The sequence below is a fragment of the Cervus canadensis genome, chromosome 31, assembly GCF_019320065.1.
Source record: "Cervus canadensis isolate Bull #8, Minnesota chromosome 31, ASM1932006v1, whole genome shotgun sequence".
In the NCBI taxonomy this organism is placed as follows: Eukaryota; Metazoa; Chordata; class Mammalia; order Artiodactyla; family Cervidae; genus Cervus; species Cervus canadensis.
The window spans coordinates 15,764,257-15,781,920 of NC_057416.1; the positions used below are offsets into that span (position 1 = coordinate 15,764,257).

The following is a 17,664-nucleotide window of genomic DNA, read 5'->3' on the forward strand; positions in this document are numbered from 1 at the left end:
GCATACTTTTCAATTCTAGACTTTTTCCATTTGATTCTTTATAATAGATTTAATTGTTATGCTAAGACTCCCTATATATTTACTTATTAGGTCACCTTTTCCTTTAAATTCTTAAAGATATTTATTATAGTTTTAAAATTTTTGTCTGGTAATTTCATCATTTCATATTAAATATTACCTATGAAAGGACAGCCTACTATTTATATTCATTTTATGCATTCATATCATACTTAACTTTTTCTTAAATTTTTTGATATTTCTAAGCCACAAGGCTCATCTGAGAATTTTTTCAAATTGTCATAAATCAAAAATTTTTCCAATATACTTATTGAAAAAAATCTGTAATATAAGTGGACCTGCACAGTTCAAACACATGCTGTCCAAGGGTCAACTGTATATTAAACATGTTGGCTTCTTGGTAGACTTAGAATCCTTGCTTCTCAGATTTCCTTCTCCAGGGAATCTTCTGGACCCAGGGATGGCAGGTTCTTTACCATCTGAGCCACCAGCGAAGCCTGCAAATGTGCATAAAGACCCCATATCATCAAATGAAAATGAAAAGCAATGTTCTAGAGCTTTGTTAAAAAATTTGAAGTGTCTTCCTCTTCAAAGATAATGATTTAGCGAGCAGACAGACAATAAATTTCCAAAACTAATTTGATGTAATGAAAATATAAGTGAGCTGTGGATCAGAAGTTTTGATTTCTACTAAAAATGAAGTATAATTCTATAAGCTTCAGTTTTCTTATCTATAAAGTGAATGGATCAGATAAAATTATTTTGAAGGTATAATTTAGACTCAAAATATCATGACACTAATAACTATATTTTCATTTTTTTAGTTGGGTTTAAAGATAGGTGAAAAACAGGATGGAATCACTGGAAGCAAGAATGGAGATATCACAGTGAGTTTTGGAGGCCAGGGGAGAGCCTGCAACCCATGGGTATTTTTTCTTGCCTAAAGGTAAGACATGTGGATGAATCAGAACAGAGTATCTTAATTCCTAATTTATACTGAATACACGATCTGTGAATAGAAACACATATACTGTTTTCTGTGTAGTTCCTGTGGTTGCCTCCTGATTGGTAGCATGTGTGGATTAGCATAAAGGGATTTTGTGTTTTGAGAGCTCAGAGACATTATCTGATTATTTAATACTTCTTTGACTGATGCTGAAACCAGATAACAGTAACCTGGTATTTGTCACTATTCAAATCTTACCTCAAGTGCTCAGTGTAATCCTCGTAATCTTAGCAAAGAGTTACAATAAAGATCAAGCTAACACCTGACAACTGTTCAACATTTCATTTGTTTTTAAAATACAAAGCAAACATTCAGATTGAATTATTGCCTTAATCCACACGGATCACTTTAGTCATGGGCAAACTAGATGAAAGTCAGCAAGACTCAATACTATAGCTCTAAAAAGATTTTGCCACTCCAATGTTTAATAATACAAACTCAGACTGCATATTTTTAATGCACAAACTTTGAAAAAAGCCACTGCTAACATGTGGACCCTTCAGTCATTCTGTAAAGGTAATTGGGAAGAATGTATCAGATGCAGATTAAGTATTTGTCCTGGAGTCTCTCATTGACAGAAAAGTGAAATTCCCAAGGAGTTATTTTGACTCCACGATAGGTTGTTTTTAGCAATTACCACAGAGCTAGCTGCACTTGGCCCCAAGTAGGCCAATTAATTGTCATGACCCAGAAGGGAGCATAGAAAGGGAAATATTAGAAAGCAAACCCCTCAATTTTCACATCCTAATCACAGCAGTCTGATCTCTAGAAAGACTTTCATGAAAGCAGTTTTGTATTTCTCCAGATCCTTTCAGGCAAATAACCCCAGGGCTCTGATTTCTGCATTCATTCTCTGTAGCCACTGTGGAATGCACACAGCCTTTTAACAAGCCCAAGCAGAGCTGCACTGCTTCTTTTTTTTTTCTTTAATAAAATAAACTTTCATTTGTAAAACAAAATATAAATCTTAGAAGTGGGGAGTTTGCAGAACACCCAGATCACAGCCTTGCAACTTTCCGCATAATGGAGAGCTTTCCAGGGTTGTGTTCACACACCCACCTGAAACAGAAAGTAACAGTTTACCTTCCTTTGTGACACTAGGCCCTGGAGTTACTCTAACGTGCTTGGAGAATTAAAGGAGAGTAATTAGGGCCTCTTTAGTCTGTCTACTCCTATGGGCTGGACTCATGGTACAGTGAACTGGGCCTTGAAATATAGTTCAAATAACTTTAGGATCAAAAGTATCAGGGTAATGGGACTTCCCTGGTGGTCCAGTGGTTAAGACTCCATCTTCCAATGCAGGGGGTGTGGGTTCGATCCCTGTTTGGGGAGCTAAGATCCCACATGCCTCATGGCCAAAAAAACAAAGCATAAAACAGAAGAAATATTGTAACAAATTCAATAAAGACTTTAAAAATGGTCCACGTTAAAAAAAAAAATACCATGATACTTTTTTAAAAAGATTTTTTAAGTGCATCTATGAAAACAGCATATGGCAAAATGGCATATAAATTGCTTATAAAAGAAAGATGACTGCCAAAGAATTTATGCTTTTGCACTGTGGTGTTGAAGAAGACTCTTGAGAATCCCTTGGACGGCAAGGAGATCACATCAGTCAATCCTAAAGGAAATCAACCCTGAATATTCTTTGGAAGGACTGATGCTGGAGCTGAAACTCCAATACTTTGGCCACCTGATGTGAAGAACTGACTCATTTGAAAGGACCCTGATGCTGGGAAAGATTGAAGGCAGGAGGAGAGGGGACGACAGAGGATGGGATGGTTGGATGGTATCACCGACTCAATGAACATGAGTTTGAGCAAGCTCCAGGAGCTGGTAATGGACAGGGAAGCCTGGCGTGCTGAAGTCTATGGGTTTGGAAAGAGTCAAACATGACTGAGTGACTGAACTGATCCATAAGTGGACAAAGTATTGTAGAAGTTAAATATTTCTAGAGAGAATGGGCTAACATGGTGACTTCCCCACTATCTTCTGGGTTTATCATAACTGTATGAGCCAAAGCTAGTGTTTGAGACAATTTGTTGTATAGACTGACATCAACTCTAGGGAAAGAAGTCTACAATTATTCCAATCTGGTTACACCTTTTTAGAGAGATCATTTTAAAGGCTCTATTGTTTTTCTTGTTTTGTTTGCTGAAAAATTGCTAGATTTAATTTTCTTTGAACATATGGATTTATAATAATCAAATAAAATGTTTTTATAATGTTATGTAGTGACTCATGATGAATTAATGATTAAATTTGTGGCAAGAGAAATAGTTAATCAGCATAGATTGACTTTTTAAAAAAATCAATTAAAGCTTATAGTGAACCTGGGTTAGTTCACTATATAATAGAAATCACTTATATATAAATGTATGAAGTACAAGGCAAAATCTACCCTCCCTCTGTAAACCAAGCTGGCCCTGAGCATATGGTTTTCCTTTTAATTATCACTTAATAGTAATTCTGGGCCTTACTTTTAAAGAGCATTGGCAGCATAACTTGGCACAGAAGTTGACATATTTTGCTTATTGGCAAGCTCTCTTTAGCTTCTTTCCTGTATTATTGTGTTTCTTTAAACAAATCTGTCAATATTCACAGAATTAGATAAATTAGAATTGGAAAAATTGTTGTGGAGGATGGAGACTTTCCTCTGACTCAGGCCAAATTACTGTTTACAGACTTTTTTCTTATTGTTTGGCCTGGCTTTGTGACAACACAAAGAGTGACGTATGTGATATCACTTTCTTTTTTCAATATTCATGTCTATCTAGGATTCCCTAGTTGAGTTCTAACTATTTTCAATATTTTTGCTTCTCATTACATATTTTTTCCAAATTGAATCCTTTTAAAATTACATCTAATAACTTTGCTTTTTATTTTCTAGGCTTTCACATTCCACCAAAGAAATCACATATTGGGGAGCCCATTCAACAGACTTATGGAAAAATCTATGAATCATTCTATTGGAAATTATTCAGTTGCCAGAATTCCTTTCTAGAACAAAGTGGAACAGAAATGCATAAACAGGTAAAACTGTTTTTACCTATAAGGTGAACCACATGTATGCTATGTACATACCTGTGAGAGGGTGGCGTGAGTTGTAATTGAAAAGACCAAGCCTTTACCTGGAATAGATGCAGTTAGTGCAGTTGCTCTAGAAGTATTGGAAGAATGAAATGCATTCTTCACGAACAAGTGTAAATATCCTTTTCTTCTACTTCCCAGGTGAATGATGTGGAAGAAATGTTAGACCTATTACAGAAGAAATTTATCTGTACTTCTAAACATGCATAACTATGGTTGTCCCCCTGCAGCCCTGAGGTTAAATATACAATTTATTTTGGGAAAGAAGAGCAAAGGTATATTAAAAATTTTAACGTGCTTTTTCTAAAAATGGAATCCATTACTAAGGCCACATCCACCCAGCTTTCTGTTAGGATATTCCAGCTCTTTCTGTAGAAACAGCCATCAGTGTCTGAGAAGGAAAGACGCGGGCATCTCTCTGAGACGTGGTTTTGTTTTCTGCGGGCGGTGCTACGGTGGCTGCAGCTTACCTGACCACCGCAGGTCCTCCTTCGGGATCTATCACACTTTGAAGGAGACAGGTTGAATAAGACGGGGTCCTTGTGCTCAAGAATCTTATGCCTTATTAAGGGAAGTAAGACAGACACAGACAAATCTATAAAGTCAGGGAATGAGGCAGTATGTGCCAGGTGCGAGGTGAACAGAGCGAATGCAGTATATGCCTCAGGCAGGGGAGACTGAGTCTCACTCAATTTATTTTCACTTAAGTTATACTCCAAGCACTCCAGCTGTGTATCATGGGGAGAAAAATACATGATAAAGGAAGACTTCTAAGGCTGGATGATTTAACAGACCCTTTAAAAGAATTAGCAGAAAATGCATTTTGGTTCACAGCAATAGCTGTATAGAGAAGTTAAGTTTTCCTAGTTTTTCTATATTTGATTTTGCACGCTCCAGAATAGATGGGTTTTCTTTTGACTTTCACTTTCATTTTCTTCTCTGTTCTTTCCACTCCTGCTGACCTCTGCAAACACCGCTTCGTTCTATCCAATTCACAAGGCCTCTGGGTCACCTCGGACAAAGAGTGGCATTCAGGGCAGCATCAAGTCACCGACTTCCCTCAAAGGAGAAGCAGCAAGCTGGCGTGGGACTACAGACCCTGGGGGTGAGATGTGTGACCCTGGGATTCCCAGAGTCGTAAAATTCTTATTTGGGGAATACTACGTAGCTATTTCAAGAGCAGGCCAAGTTCTTTCTAGGAGTTGTAATACACAGCATTGCTTTTTCCGTGAGAAAGTTAAGCTAAGCCCCTCAGGGATGCTGTGGGAATAAGAGCCACAGTGTTGTAACTAATCTGCTTTAAAAGCTGAATTCTTAAAAGATGCATTTTACAATTTTTAAGTCATATTATTTTCACAGTTGAAGCACTCAGGGTAAAGGGCCATCCAGGGTATTTTGGAAAGATTATACACTGTATTTTGTCAGAACATTTTTTCCCTATGATTTCATAGGCTTTCCTTCATGGAAGGGAAAAAAAATGTTTCTCTTTCTCCCCCTTCTCTTGCTCTTGTAACTGTACTCAGAATTCTTGGGGAGATAAAAGAGTTTAAAGATGCTCCAACAACTTGCTGGTCTATAGTTAGATTTTGTTTTTCCTATTTAAAGTGTGCAGTACTCTGTAACTGGACTGATATCCGGGCTGGTTGCCCAGTGGAAATTTCAGAAACAGAGGACAGTGTGTTTCTGTACGTTGTTTCAAATAACTCTCCTTGCTTCTTTAGGGAGATATAATAGGCATTCACATTAGGCCAGAAGGTTATTAGATCTCCATGAGGCTCCGTCCGGCTACATGCCATGAATATTACTCTGTCAACACAAACGTCATTAGAATCTGCTAAAATTGAATTACTCTTAACAGCTTTACAGCTGTCTCACAACATTTGACAACTACCAAGAAATGCATCTTGGCATCAATGAGAATTCTTCACTAGGCCGATTTATATCTAAGAACAGTGGGAAATGTAGGGGAATAACGGTATCACTGTTTCAATGTATAATGTTTACAAAATCGGTACTGAGTTTTTTCTCTCACAGGCTGGGATTGATTTTTCCACCCCCCTTCTCCCGGTACCTTTATAGCCCCGGCGACTATAAATAAGTTGCAGGAAAATGACTTCTCTGCTGTTTCACGATGCTTTTCTTATCTGACTGCAGCAGCTGTCACGTACCCACATGCTCTCATTTAAGATGTCTCTGGCTGGAAGCATTACTGCTTCTGTTCTTCAGTAGCTGAGGAACATGATGATAGTATTTTGTGAATTTAATTCATTTCTTCTCTTTTGCTTTACTACACTGTTAATGTCTAGTTCTCTCTGTGATCTTCAGTCTCCTCCATAGGGTTCCTCTGTCTACAGTTAATATTTATCCCAAAGAAAAACTGAATTTCAGATTTTAAAAAGAATCTGTGAGTCTGAGCTTCACAACTTGCTCTTAGATTTCAGTATTACTAATGTGAACCTACAAATAATGCTGATCATTTTCATTAGTAACAAATCTTCAAGGTCAGTGTTAAGAGCTTCATAACACCCAGCACTAAACATTTCTATATGTTCTTCTCCACGGTATTCTGTTTGCTTTCTTTAAAATTAGATGCCCTTAAAATGCACATAGGAAGTGAAATATTGCATAGGATGAAACACAACAATATCCATTTGAAAACCAGTAGGGTTAAAGATTTTGCATACAGATAAATTCTGTATACTTACATTTCCTTGCAAACTTATTGCAATTCAGTTTCTTTTCAGTTAATATTATTTATTGTCTGAGGTAAATTACATTCTCAGGTGAATTAAAATCATTTTTAACATCATTTTATCTTGTTACTGAGTCTTAGAATGAAGTAAAAAGTAGATTTGTCACAAGAATCAGGACAGACTACTAGTGGAGTTTATGGAAATAGCAGAACTTTACGTGGAGCACTGCAAAATTTCTGCTTCATAAAATTTCCCCCTAAATCATTGTGTGAGAAATAGATCATTTATTAAGTAAACAATAAATATTGGGACAGGGTCAAAGTTATTACAGAAAGAAATACCCAAAGTCATGGTGAAAAACACTGCAGATCTTCTAATGCGCAAAAATGCATCATGAAATTATTTCCCACAATGCCCGAAGACTGCAAAAAAGAGCAGAGTGCTGGGCAGAAAGAAACAGAGGCCAGGAAGTATTTCGGGGGTCTGATCAAACTAGACACTCAACTGGGATAATTTTAGCCAAATTCCTCCCATTTTCTCCACTGTAGAACTATTACTAAACAGCATAAAAGTATGATCAAGTGTCTTTCAAACTATATAATTGGTGGTATTACTGGAGAAGACCCTGTTAATTTTAGAGGAAGATGATGGATTAGTTCTGAAAGTGAGGAAGTAATCAAAGGAACTGGCATCCGGATTGGAGTGTCAGAGAACAAAAGTTTTCTTTTGTTGGAGGGAGGACTCTTGGTTTACAGGTAATGAGAGAGATGATAGAAATAGAGGGAAAAAGGTGAGAAGAACCAAATTCAATCAGATTTCAAACTAGAGGTTAACTGGAAGCTACTAAAAGGGCTGCACTAAAACAAGAGAAAAGAAGTATAAAAAGATGGTTTTTACAGGACGAATGAAAAATACGTAGCACTGAGAAGCTTTTTGAAATACAAGTATTCACATCAGAATGATTTTAGAACATGCTGCATATTCTGTTTGCTCTTAGAGATATAGTCTAAGGTTAAAAATGCTGAGGAATCTTAAAATTATCTCAGTTTCTTTGTCTTCATAGTAATTATTGTATTGTTTAAGATCCAAGAGTTGCAATAATATAGAAAAAGAGATATATGCATACACATTTTTTAAAAGTTAAAACCATGTAATGTTAAAAAGTTGAAAATATCAAATATAATCTTACCAGATATATTTTCAGGCTCGCTCCATCCAAAAACATTCAGAAACAATAATATTCCTTGTGGAAATCAGTACTCCTCACACCCAGTTTTCATTTTCTAATTATTATTCACACTGAAGGAATCAGAGACACTTAGGAAATGGCTGATTCTAAAGGAAGAAGAAAAGAAGTGGAAGGGAATGGTGACTGCCAAACCTCTAACACCGTTGAGTGCCCTCCATATTCTCAGAAGGAAAGTATTCAAGGATGAACAGATTGTGTTAAAAGGACACAAGTTGCCAGCCTAGAGTGACTCCTCCTGATCCAAACTGGGAGAGTTCAAACACCAATAAAAATAATAACTATAATTCATTGGAATCCATTGCATAAATATATATCATTGAGTTAACAGTAAGAATAAGGAAAGAGACTATAAATCAAACAAACTCATTGATCACCTCTGGAGATGACTAACATACCAATTCCTTACTTTTGAAAACTGGTAATTAAAAGATGAGAACAGTTCAGGAGACCATGTTTGATCCTGGCCCATGGAGCTCCTACATGCCATGGAGCAACTGAGCCCCTAAGCGCTACTACTGAGCCTGTGCTCTGGAGCCCGGGGGCCACAGCTACTGAAGTCTGAATGCTCCAGAGCCCGTGCTCCACAACAAAAGAAGAACATACCTCAAAGCCTGCACACTGTGACTGAGAGAGTAGCCCCTGCTAACCGCAACTAGAGAAAAGCCCTCGAAACAACGACGATCCAGCACAGTCCAAAAAAGAGATGAGAACAAGATATAATATCTTGTTTTTTCAACAGGAACTATAGATTCAAGGATTTTAAAAAAGGGGCCCTAGTTGATAAAAATTTTTTTTTTACTTATTTATATGATAATAATATATGTAAAAAAAAAATAAGAAAATCACTGCTAATCTCAGTCAAACAGCTAAGGGAAGAAACTTCAATGGCTGTAAACGTTTTTGGTGAAATGTTGGTAAACAAAATATTCACATAATGTTAAGTATCTCCCCACAGATTATTTGTTAATTGAAAAAGAGAAAACATACCTTTGTGGTGAAAGATCTGACTAATGGAATTAATCCAGAGGCACTACTTACTTGTGAACAACACAGACATTCTGTAAATTAAATGCAACAAGAAATACTGATTTTTCCATGAACTATTTTTCACAAAAGTGTTTAACTTGTATCTAATCATGACGTTAGTTTTAAATTTCAGCTTATAGAAAATATAGGTGATAGAGAAATATAAATTATGTGATGAAAACACACCCAGACAAATGCAGAATGTAAAACATTCTATAGGACATCTGGTCTGATATCTTAAAGAAGTTAGTAGCAGGGGCAGAAATAAAAAGTGGTAAAAACAACTTAGAAAGACTTAGAGACACAACAAATGTATTGAGTGCCTTATGATCGAATCCTCATGAACAGGTATATGGGAGAATTGGAATGTAGACCAATAGACTGGGTATCTGATTTTATTAGGGAACTATTGTTGATGTTAGGTATAATCATGCTACTGTGATCATATGGAGAGCATTTCTTCTCACACTAAAGAATTTGGAGGAAAGAATCATGATATATACAAATTAAGTGTTATAGTCAAAAAGATAAGTATAAGCAATGATGCAGGTATAAATTATATAGAGAGTATATATCTAGATTGGGCTTCCCAGGTGGCTCAGTGGAAAAGAATATGCCTGCAATGCAGGAGATGCAGGTTCCATCCCTGGTTTGGGAAGATGATCTGGAGAAGGAAATGGCAACCCATGGCAGCATTCTTGTTTGGAGAATGCCCATGGACCAAGGAGCCTGGTGGGCTACAGTCCCTGGGGTTGCAAGAGAGTTGGACATGACTTAGTGACTAAAACAGCACAAATACAACCTATATCTAGATTAACAGAAAAGGCAAAATGTTTACAGGTGTTGAATCTGGATGGTAAAGTATACAAATCTTTGTGGTATTCTTTCTGTTTTTCTGTATATTTTAAAACTGTCATGATACAATAGTTTTTAATTTTAAAGAATATTTGTTGTTCAGTCTCTGTCATGTCCGACTCTTTGCAACCCCATAGACTGCAGGATGCCAGGCTTCCCTGTTCTTCAGTATCTCCCAGAGTTTGCTCAAACTCATGTCCATTGAGTTGATGATGCCATATTTAAAGAATATGTATAACTATAAAGCCCCAGAAGTTATAATAAAAAGTACAGTAGCTCCATTCTCTTAAAGCCTTTGCATTAGAATTCAAATAGCCTGCTTCTAGGATTCAAGTTCAAAGGGATAAATATTTAATTTGGGGAAATCAGTAGCTTTAAAGGGAGCTCTGAAGGAGAAAATCATATGATATCCCTGATATACAGAGTTTAAAAAAAAAATAACTCAAATGAACTTATTTCCAAAACATAAATGGACTCGCAGACTTAGAGAATGAACTTATGGTCATCAGGGAAGAAGAGATAGGGAGTTTGGGATGGACATGTACACACGGCTCTATTTAAAATGGATAACCAACAAGGGCCTACTGCATAGCACAGCGAACTCTGCTCAATGTTATGTGGCAGCCTGGGTGGGAGGGGAGTTTGGATACATGTGTGTGTGTGGCTGAGTCCCTTCACTGACCACCTGAAACTATCACGACACCGTTAGTCAGCTATACTCCACTGTAAAAGTTTAAAAAAATAAAGGGAGCTCTGCTATTGGAAACACTGGAATGCATACCTGTAAAATGTAAAGTATGTAACTGCTTCAGCACTTCCCTGGAGAATTCTTGACCCTGGAAGCTCCGTGGGTGTAGCTGAAGAGTGGCATGGCCCCAAATGGGCCCGCACCCTCTCCCTGAGCCTTGGAGCCAAGCTGTCCTGCTGCAAGTCCTCCAGGCCAGTACACGTCTGAGATCCCAGCTTCCAATGCAGATATTCCTAAACCAAGGGAAACGAACTAACAGTTTCCAAATTTGCTTTTGCTTCCGGGAGAGCTGGACAAGAGGTCCTAAAGATGTCAACGCCAGGCTACCCAGTGCCCCCACATCAGAATTCCCTGGAATGTCAGGTCAGTCAGATTCTTCAACTCAGTAACACTTGGCTAGTCTGCAAATGCCCCATCACTGTGAAAATACATGACAGAAAGGGTCCTGTCCATAAACTTCCACCTCGAGTCCAAGCATTATAAATCAATTGTCCTTTCAACAGCCTCTTTTTAACAATTCCAGTCTTATGACTGATTCTCTGCTTCCTAGGTCTTTGAATGGTAATTTCCATGAGAGTCAATTATTTTATGCAGAAACATGTTTTTCACTAGAAAGGAAATTCTTTTTATCTTACTAAAGTTGGAACATAATAATTTAGACATTTCCGTTCTCTAAAACATAAAACATCTAGTGCATGGCTGTTACCTGAAGTACTAAATCAAAGTGTTCTTCTAAGGTAGGATGTATGGCCTTAGAAAATTCACTAGGTCAGAAAGTACTCACTGACCTCCTACAGCCTGAAAAGGAAAGTGTGGGACCACTTATGGGAAATGTCAATATTAGCCTGACTGCATGTCTGCAGAGAGTTACAAATATTTATGGGAGAGAAGGTAATTAAAAAATAATCTAAGGAAGCATATTTTCATACTTTTCTAAGTATTTTCTAAATGACCCAAATCAGGTAACAAATACTTCACCTTCCACTCAGGTCATTTCCTGGGTAAATATGACCACTTCACTTACAGTTTTTCTTTTTTTTTTTAAAGGAATCAAAGCATCTTTCAGATGTATATTAGTCTCATAAAATGGATATCTGGATATTTTATATAGCAAGGCCTCGTAGTCTTGTAGTTTTGTATAAAAGGTGTGTTAATATGTGTGTGTGCGCGTGTGCATGTATTGAAAATTCCACAGATTCTTGATTTTCACAAAGAGGCAATATACTCCCAATCCTCTTGAAATTAATGGTGAACTTCAGTAGAATGAACTATGTAACTGGCCGAATCCTAGCCATCATGAAAAAGGAGTTTAGTCAAGTGGTAGAGGAGGAAGAGGGTCTCACTTTGGTCCAGAGATATGCCTTCAGCTTTGGAGATCACTGGTCATTCTACCATTGGAAAAACAAATGGAAAGGCAGGGGTCATCTTAGCATTGTGCGGAAGTAAGGAATATACTCACCAACAGGGGAATCTTGGTTCCTAAGTTGTGGACTAGGGGCATTGACTCTGATGGAAATAATCCCTGAGGATATGACAGTAGTCTTTAATCAAGAGGATTCACTTTCCTAGTATTACTTAAATAGGCTTTTATGTCATGTGACAGACTCAAAGACCCAGCAGAGTGACTAAAACTGACTTCTCCTAATGCAAATGTATTAGTTTAAAGCAAGGTTTTTCAACCCCAGAACTGCTGACATTTGGGACCAGAAGTTGTTTGTTGTGGGTCCTGTCCTGTGCCTTATGGGATGTTTATCAGCATCCCTGGCCTCTGCCCGACGGATGCTGATGGCACACCATCAGTTACAATGACCAAAAATATCTTCAGACACTGCAAAATGTCCCCTTTTGGGGAAGATGCTCCCAACTGAGAATCACTGCACTAGGAATTCAAATCTATACACTGATACCATGTATTATAGCTACTTTGGGGAAGTGAATACTTAGTATAGTTTATATTCTTAAGAAGATCCTGACTCATTCATTTTTTTAAAAAAATGTCTATTTATTTGGCTGTGCTGGGTTTTAGATGTGGCATGTGGGATCTTTAGCTACAGCATGTGAAGTCTTAGTGACAGCATGTGGGATCTAGTTCCCTGACCATGGATTGAACCCAGGCCCCCTGCACTGGGAGCATGGAGTCTTAGCTACTGGACCACCAGGGACATCCTTGACTCATTCATTCATTCAGCAAATATTATACTGTTGATATGTCTCTCCTAGGAAGAATGAATAGCATCTTCCAAGGCCTTGGGGCAGGACAAGGCCTGGGTATTAGAGGCAAGTTCAAGGTATTAGACCGATTGGTCTTTCTTGAATTTATCCTTAAAAGACTAATTTTGCTCATATAGATTTTATATTTGGTTTCATCAAAACCTTAAATCTGAAAGTTAAAATAATGATTGTCACTTTTGATAATGGTATGTACACGTATACTTTCTGGGATCTTTTATTCTTAAATATCATGAATAAAAATCTTGGGTCATATTTAGTCACTAAAAAAAAAACAAAACTGAATAAACCATCAGAGTTTTAGGTATGTGGGTATATCTATCAAGACGTAAAATCTGATTCTTCTGGCCAAAGAAGTTGAATTTGAAATATATAATTTGAAAAGCAACATGTAATGACTAGGAAATCCATTTTCTACTAAACATTGATATATATATATATATCTATATAATTTGAAATATATGTATATATCTATCTGTGTATCAGCATTTGGTAGTTCATGTTTATCAAAGCTTCTAGGCAATCTCTATTCAGTATCCAGTGTGATAATTTCTGAATGAAAACATTTGACCCTGCCCACTCCCCCATTAAAATGCTTTCATGGATCTGTACTGACAGTGGGATAAAACAGATCTAAGCATGATCCACAGATTTACCACCACAGCTACATCCCAGACCGCACGTGCTCTCCTTCCTCGCTCTAGCTATCCAGACTCCTTTTGACCAAGACTTGCCCCCGGGTCTGCACACAACCCCCGGGTTTATCTGTCTGGAAGGTACAACTCTCCTCTCACATACTGAGTTCCTGCTCATTCTTTAGCTCTCAGCTGAGCTCTCTTTCCTTCCAAGGTCTGACCACTCTGGCTAGATCAGTCTCCCTGATACATACTCTTAGAGTACCTTTATCTTTTTGTCATACCATTATTCATATCTGGAGTTTTTCAGATCTACCATGTGATTATCAATGTATCTTTCTTCCCCACTAGAGCACACACACAGTACTTTCTTGCGTACAGAGCCCGTGTCCAATTGGTTCAGCATTATACCCAGCATCCAGCATCAGTGTGGCACACATAAGACCTTCATAAGTCCCTGCTGAATGAATGAATGATAAACCCTCCCAGCTCCTTAAACACACTGTGCTAATATGTGCTCCACACTTATGCCCTGAGCGTGTGCCTTGCTTCCTTCTTTTAGGTCTGCAGCCATCTCCCCAGAAGGAAGTTGCGGTGGTGGTGATGGTTCACAGATGCAGGATTTGTGCTAGGTGCAAAGTGACGTCACGCAATTCCTATGGGCTAGAAGGAGAGAAACCTCTGAGTCTCCTAAAACCTCATGTTGTTAGAAACAAATTTTTTTTGTGAGTCTGCTTCTTTTATGGTTTATTCCAATTTCGATACATTCAGATTCCCCTATATCTCATTCAGGGTAAATTTAAAATTCCGTATCTCACCCAATCTACAACCTTGCTACAATGTACTGAATGTTTGTCTATCAGAAATGTACATGTTGAAATCCTAACCCCCCGAGGTTATGGTATTAGGAGGTGGGGGCTTTGGGAGGTGGTGAGGTCATGAGGGTAGAGTCTCCATAAATGGGATTAGTGCCCTTATAAGAAAAATAAAAACAAGAGCTCCACCACCTTTCCACCATGTGAGGTTACAGCATGAAGATGGCCATCCACCATCTGGGAAGGGTCCTCACTAGATACCAAATTCATCAGTGTTTTCATCCTGCACTTACCAGCTTGCAGAACTGTGAGAAACTGTCTATGGCATTTTTGCCATAGCAATCCAAATGAACCAAGAAACTTATATGATATACATAATCTCTCATCCATTCAAGTCATTAAAATCAAGCTCAGTGGCTTTGGGATAGGTGGTTAAAAAGCATTTAAAGATTTTTTCAAAAAATATTTTTCAGTTGGTCTTATATTTTTGGTAATAAAGGTTTCTGAGAAGCTTTTCATTGCTAGTGAAAGTCTCTCAGTTGTGTCTGACTCTTTGCAACCCCATGGACTATACAGTCCATGGAATTCTCCAGGCCAGAATACTGGAGTGGGTAGCCTTTCCCTTCTCCAGGGGATCTTCCCAACCCAGGGATCGAATCCAGGTCTCTTGCATCGTAGGCAGATTCTTTACCAGCTGAGTCACAAGGGAAACCCAAGAATATTGGAGTGGGTAGCCTATCCCTGCTCCAACGGATCTTCCCAACCCAGGAATTGAACTAGGGTCTCCTGCATTGCAGGCGGATTCTTTACCAGCTGAGCTACCAGGGAAACCCTTTTCATTGCTAAGCACAAATCAAAAATCTTGAATTCTTTTAGTGAAGAGACTGTTAAATATCTCTTATTTGTACTAGAAGAGCCACTGCGGTGAAAAACATTCTGAAATAGACTTCGTTTTGGTGTTACTTATTTTGATGCCTTTTTAATCTGTATAAGCAATGTGTATCTCCCAGAATTTCTTATAAAAAATCTGAAACTGACTTACCATGTAGTTGCTAACTTTGTTTTAGATGCATCAATAATTAAAAGTAAAAAAAAAAAAACAAACAAAAAAAACAGTTCTGAGTGATTATGTAATACACATGAATCCACCACACCACCTGGAAAAACTGTCAATGGAAATTTCATTTGTAGGGGTTTGGGGCATAAGGTGACTGCATAAAGTGTCTACTTTTTAAATAAATAGTACTGTTTTGGGAAGAATTTTTCAGGCAGTGTCTAGAATGTCCCATAAGGAGGTACAGAGATAGGAGTTGATATGAGCTCCTTTGAGATTCTGTCACTAGATGGAAGAACTTGTACTATCCATACCATAATTCCTAAATCCCTCCCTGCGCCTTCCCTTGAGTCTTAGAGTGGCTGTTCAGAGTCATTATGGACGAGTTGAGGGTCACCTCCTGCTAAAATGCTGATTTATGGATCTGCTTCTGTTTCTGCTGCTGTTTAAAGGCTCCTTGTCCCCCTCCTTGCCTCCTTCCACTGTGATAAAATGGGGACTTTTAGGTCTAGTCCAAGAGTATAAATAATGATCAGGATAACTATTTTTCGGATTCAGAATTCCTAAAGTACCTAGTGAGAACTTAATGAGAAACAAAATTATTCTTGTTTATAAATAAAATCATATTGTGAGTATCTAACTGGGTACATATATAAGAGGGTATTTAATAAGATACCCTCAAGATGATTTTAACTGTATCAAGAGAAGAGAAAGAAGGAAGAGGAGAGAGAGAAAAAGAAAGAGGGGTTACTTTTGATCTCTGATTACTATAGAACTAATGATAATATTAACATTTAATTTTAAAATCTACATGTACTTTTTTTTTAAGATGAAAGGAAAACTTCAGCACCCATCAGATAAGTTTCTCAAAGAAGAAGTCAATGAAGAGGTATAAGATGAATGCTCTGGACTAATTGGATAAAATAAAATACGTGCAACAGCATGCTTCTCCAGTGTCTTAAAAGGTATTCTACACTTAAAAGCAAATATTCAGTGCTCTGCATGCATTTAAAATATGAATAATTACTATAGAAGAATGTTTGATTTTTATGTCATGAGATTTTATAATATTTTAAAAATGTTTACAGGATTTTTAAAATAATTTGATTGCTTTAATCACTAAAAACTGAACTGAAACACAAAAATTGTATCAATGATTTGCAAATAATAGTGGAAAATATTTTTTCCTAAATGTTGACATTTAACTATCTCATTCTTGTAGTTTGACTGTGAATTTCCTGGTTTGTCCTCTCATTTGTCATTAGATATTGGAATTCCTCTTTAAGCTATATAATTGTAAATAAGGGAATTCTCCCTAAAATCAAAAGGATGCCCTTGACTATTATTTTATTGCTGGTTCTGATACTTTCACAAGTAGACTGTATCAATTGAGTTCAGTTGCTCAGTCGCGTCCGACTCGTTGCAACGCTGTGGACTGCAGCGCGCCAGGCTTCCCTGTCAACTCCCGGAGCTTGAGTAAACTCATGTCCACTGAGTCGGTGATACCATCCAACCCTCTCAGCCTCTGTTGTCCCTTTCTCCTACCACCTTCAATCTTTCCCAGCATCAGGGTAGACTATATAGCACAATCTTAATATTGTAAAGCTTACTGACATATTAGCATTTTCATGTTAATTGGTCTGATAAGCTCTTTTGATACAACAGACTCTACTTATAAACTGATCAAAGTATGTTTTAATAAAAGCCTTCTGGGGCTTCCCTGGTGGCCTGGCAGATAAGAATCTGCCTGCCAATGCAGGAGACATGGGTTCCATTCCTGACCCACGAAGATCCTCCATGCTAAAGAACGGCTAAGCGTGTGTGCACCACAACTACTGAGGCTGTGTTCTAGAGCCTGTGCTCCACAACAAGAGACGCCACCGCAATGAGAAGCTCACACCGCACCTAGGGCAGCCCCTGCTCACCCCAACTGGAGAAAAGCCCAAGCAGTAACGAAGACCCAGAACTGCCAATAAAACATAAGTTAAAAGAAAAAGCTTTCTGGCACATTTTTTGCTTATTCATTTTCTTCTCATGATGATTGATAGATATTCTAAGTAAAGAAGTATAGGTATTGCTTTACATCTATACGCTATCACGTGTTTTTTTTTTAAAGCGTAGTCACTTAGTCATGTCCGACTCTTTGCAACCCCATGGACTGTAGTCCGCCAGGCTCCTCTGCTCATGGGATTCTCCAGGCAAGAGTACTGGAGTGGGTTGCCAGTCCCTTCTCCAGGGGATCCTTC

General features: G+C 37.9%; 1 long non-coding RNA gene across 3 annotated transcripts; it reads left to right on the top strand.

Annotated features, from left to right (window-relative positions):
• Window positions 1-840: 840 nt before the first annotated feature.
• LOC122432518 lies at window positions 841-17,359 on the top strand. Of its 3 annotated transcripts, XR_006266855.1 has the most exons (6): window positions 841-964; window positions 3,915-4,057; window positions 5,114-5,219; window positions 14,112-14,274; window positions 16,248-16,383; window positions 17,124-17,359. It is a non-coding gene; the product is annotated as an uncharacterized LOC122432518 (long non-coding RNA). The 3 variants fall into 3 exon arrangements; XR_006266853.1 differs by lacking the exon at window positions 14,112-14,274; XR_006266854.1 differs by lacking the exon at window positions 14,112-14,274 and having other exon boundaries at window positions 17,154-17,359.
• The last annotated feature ends 305 nt before the right edge of the window (window positions 17,360-17,664 follow it).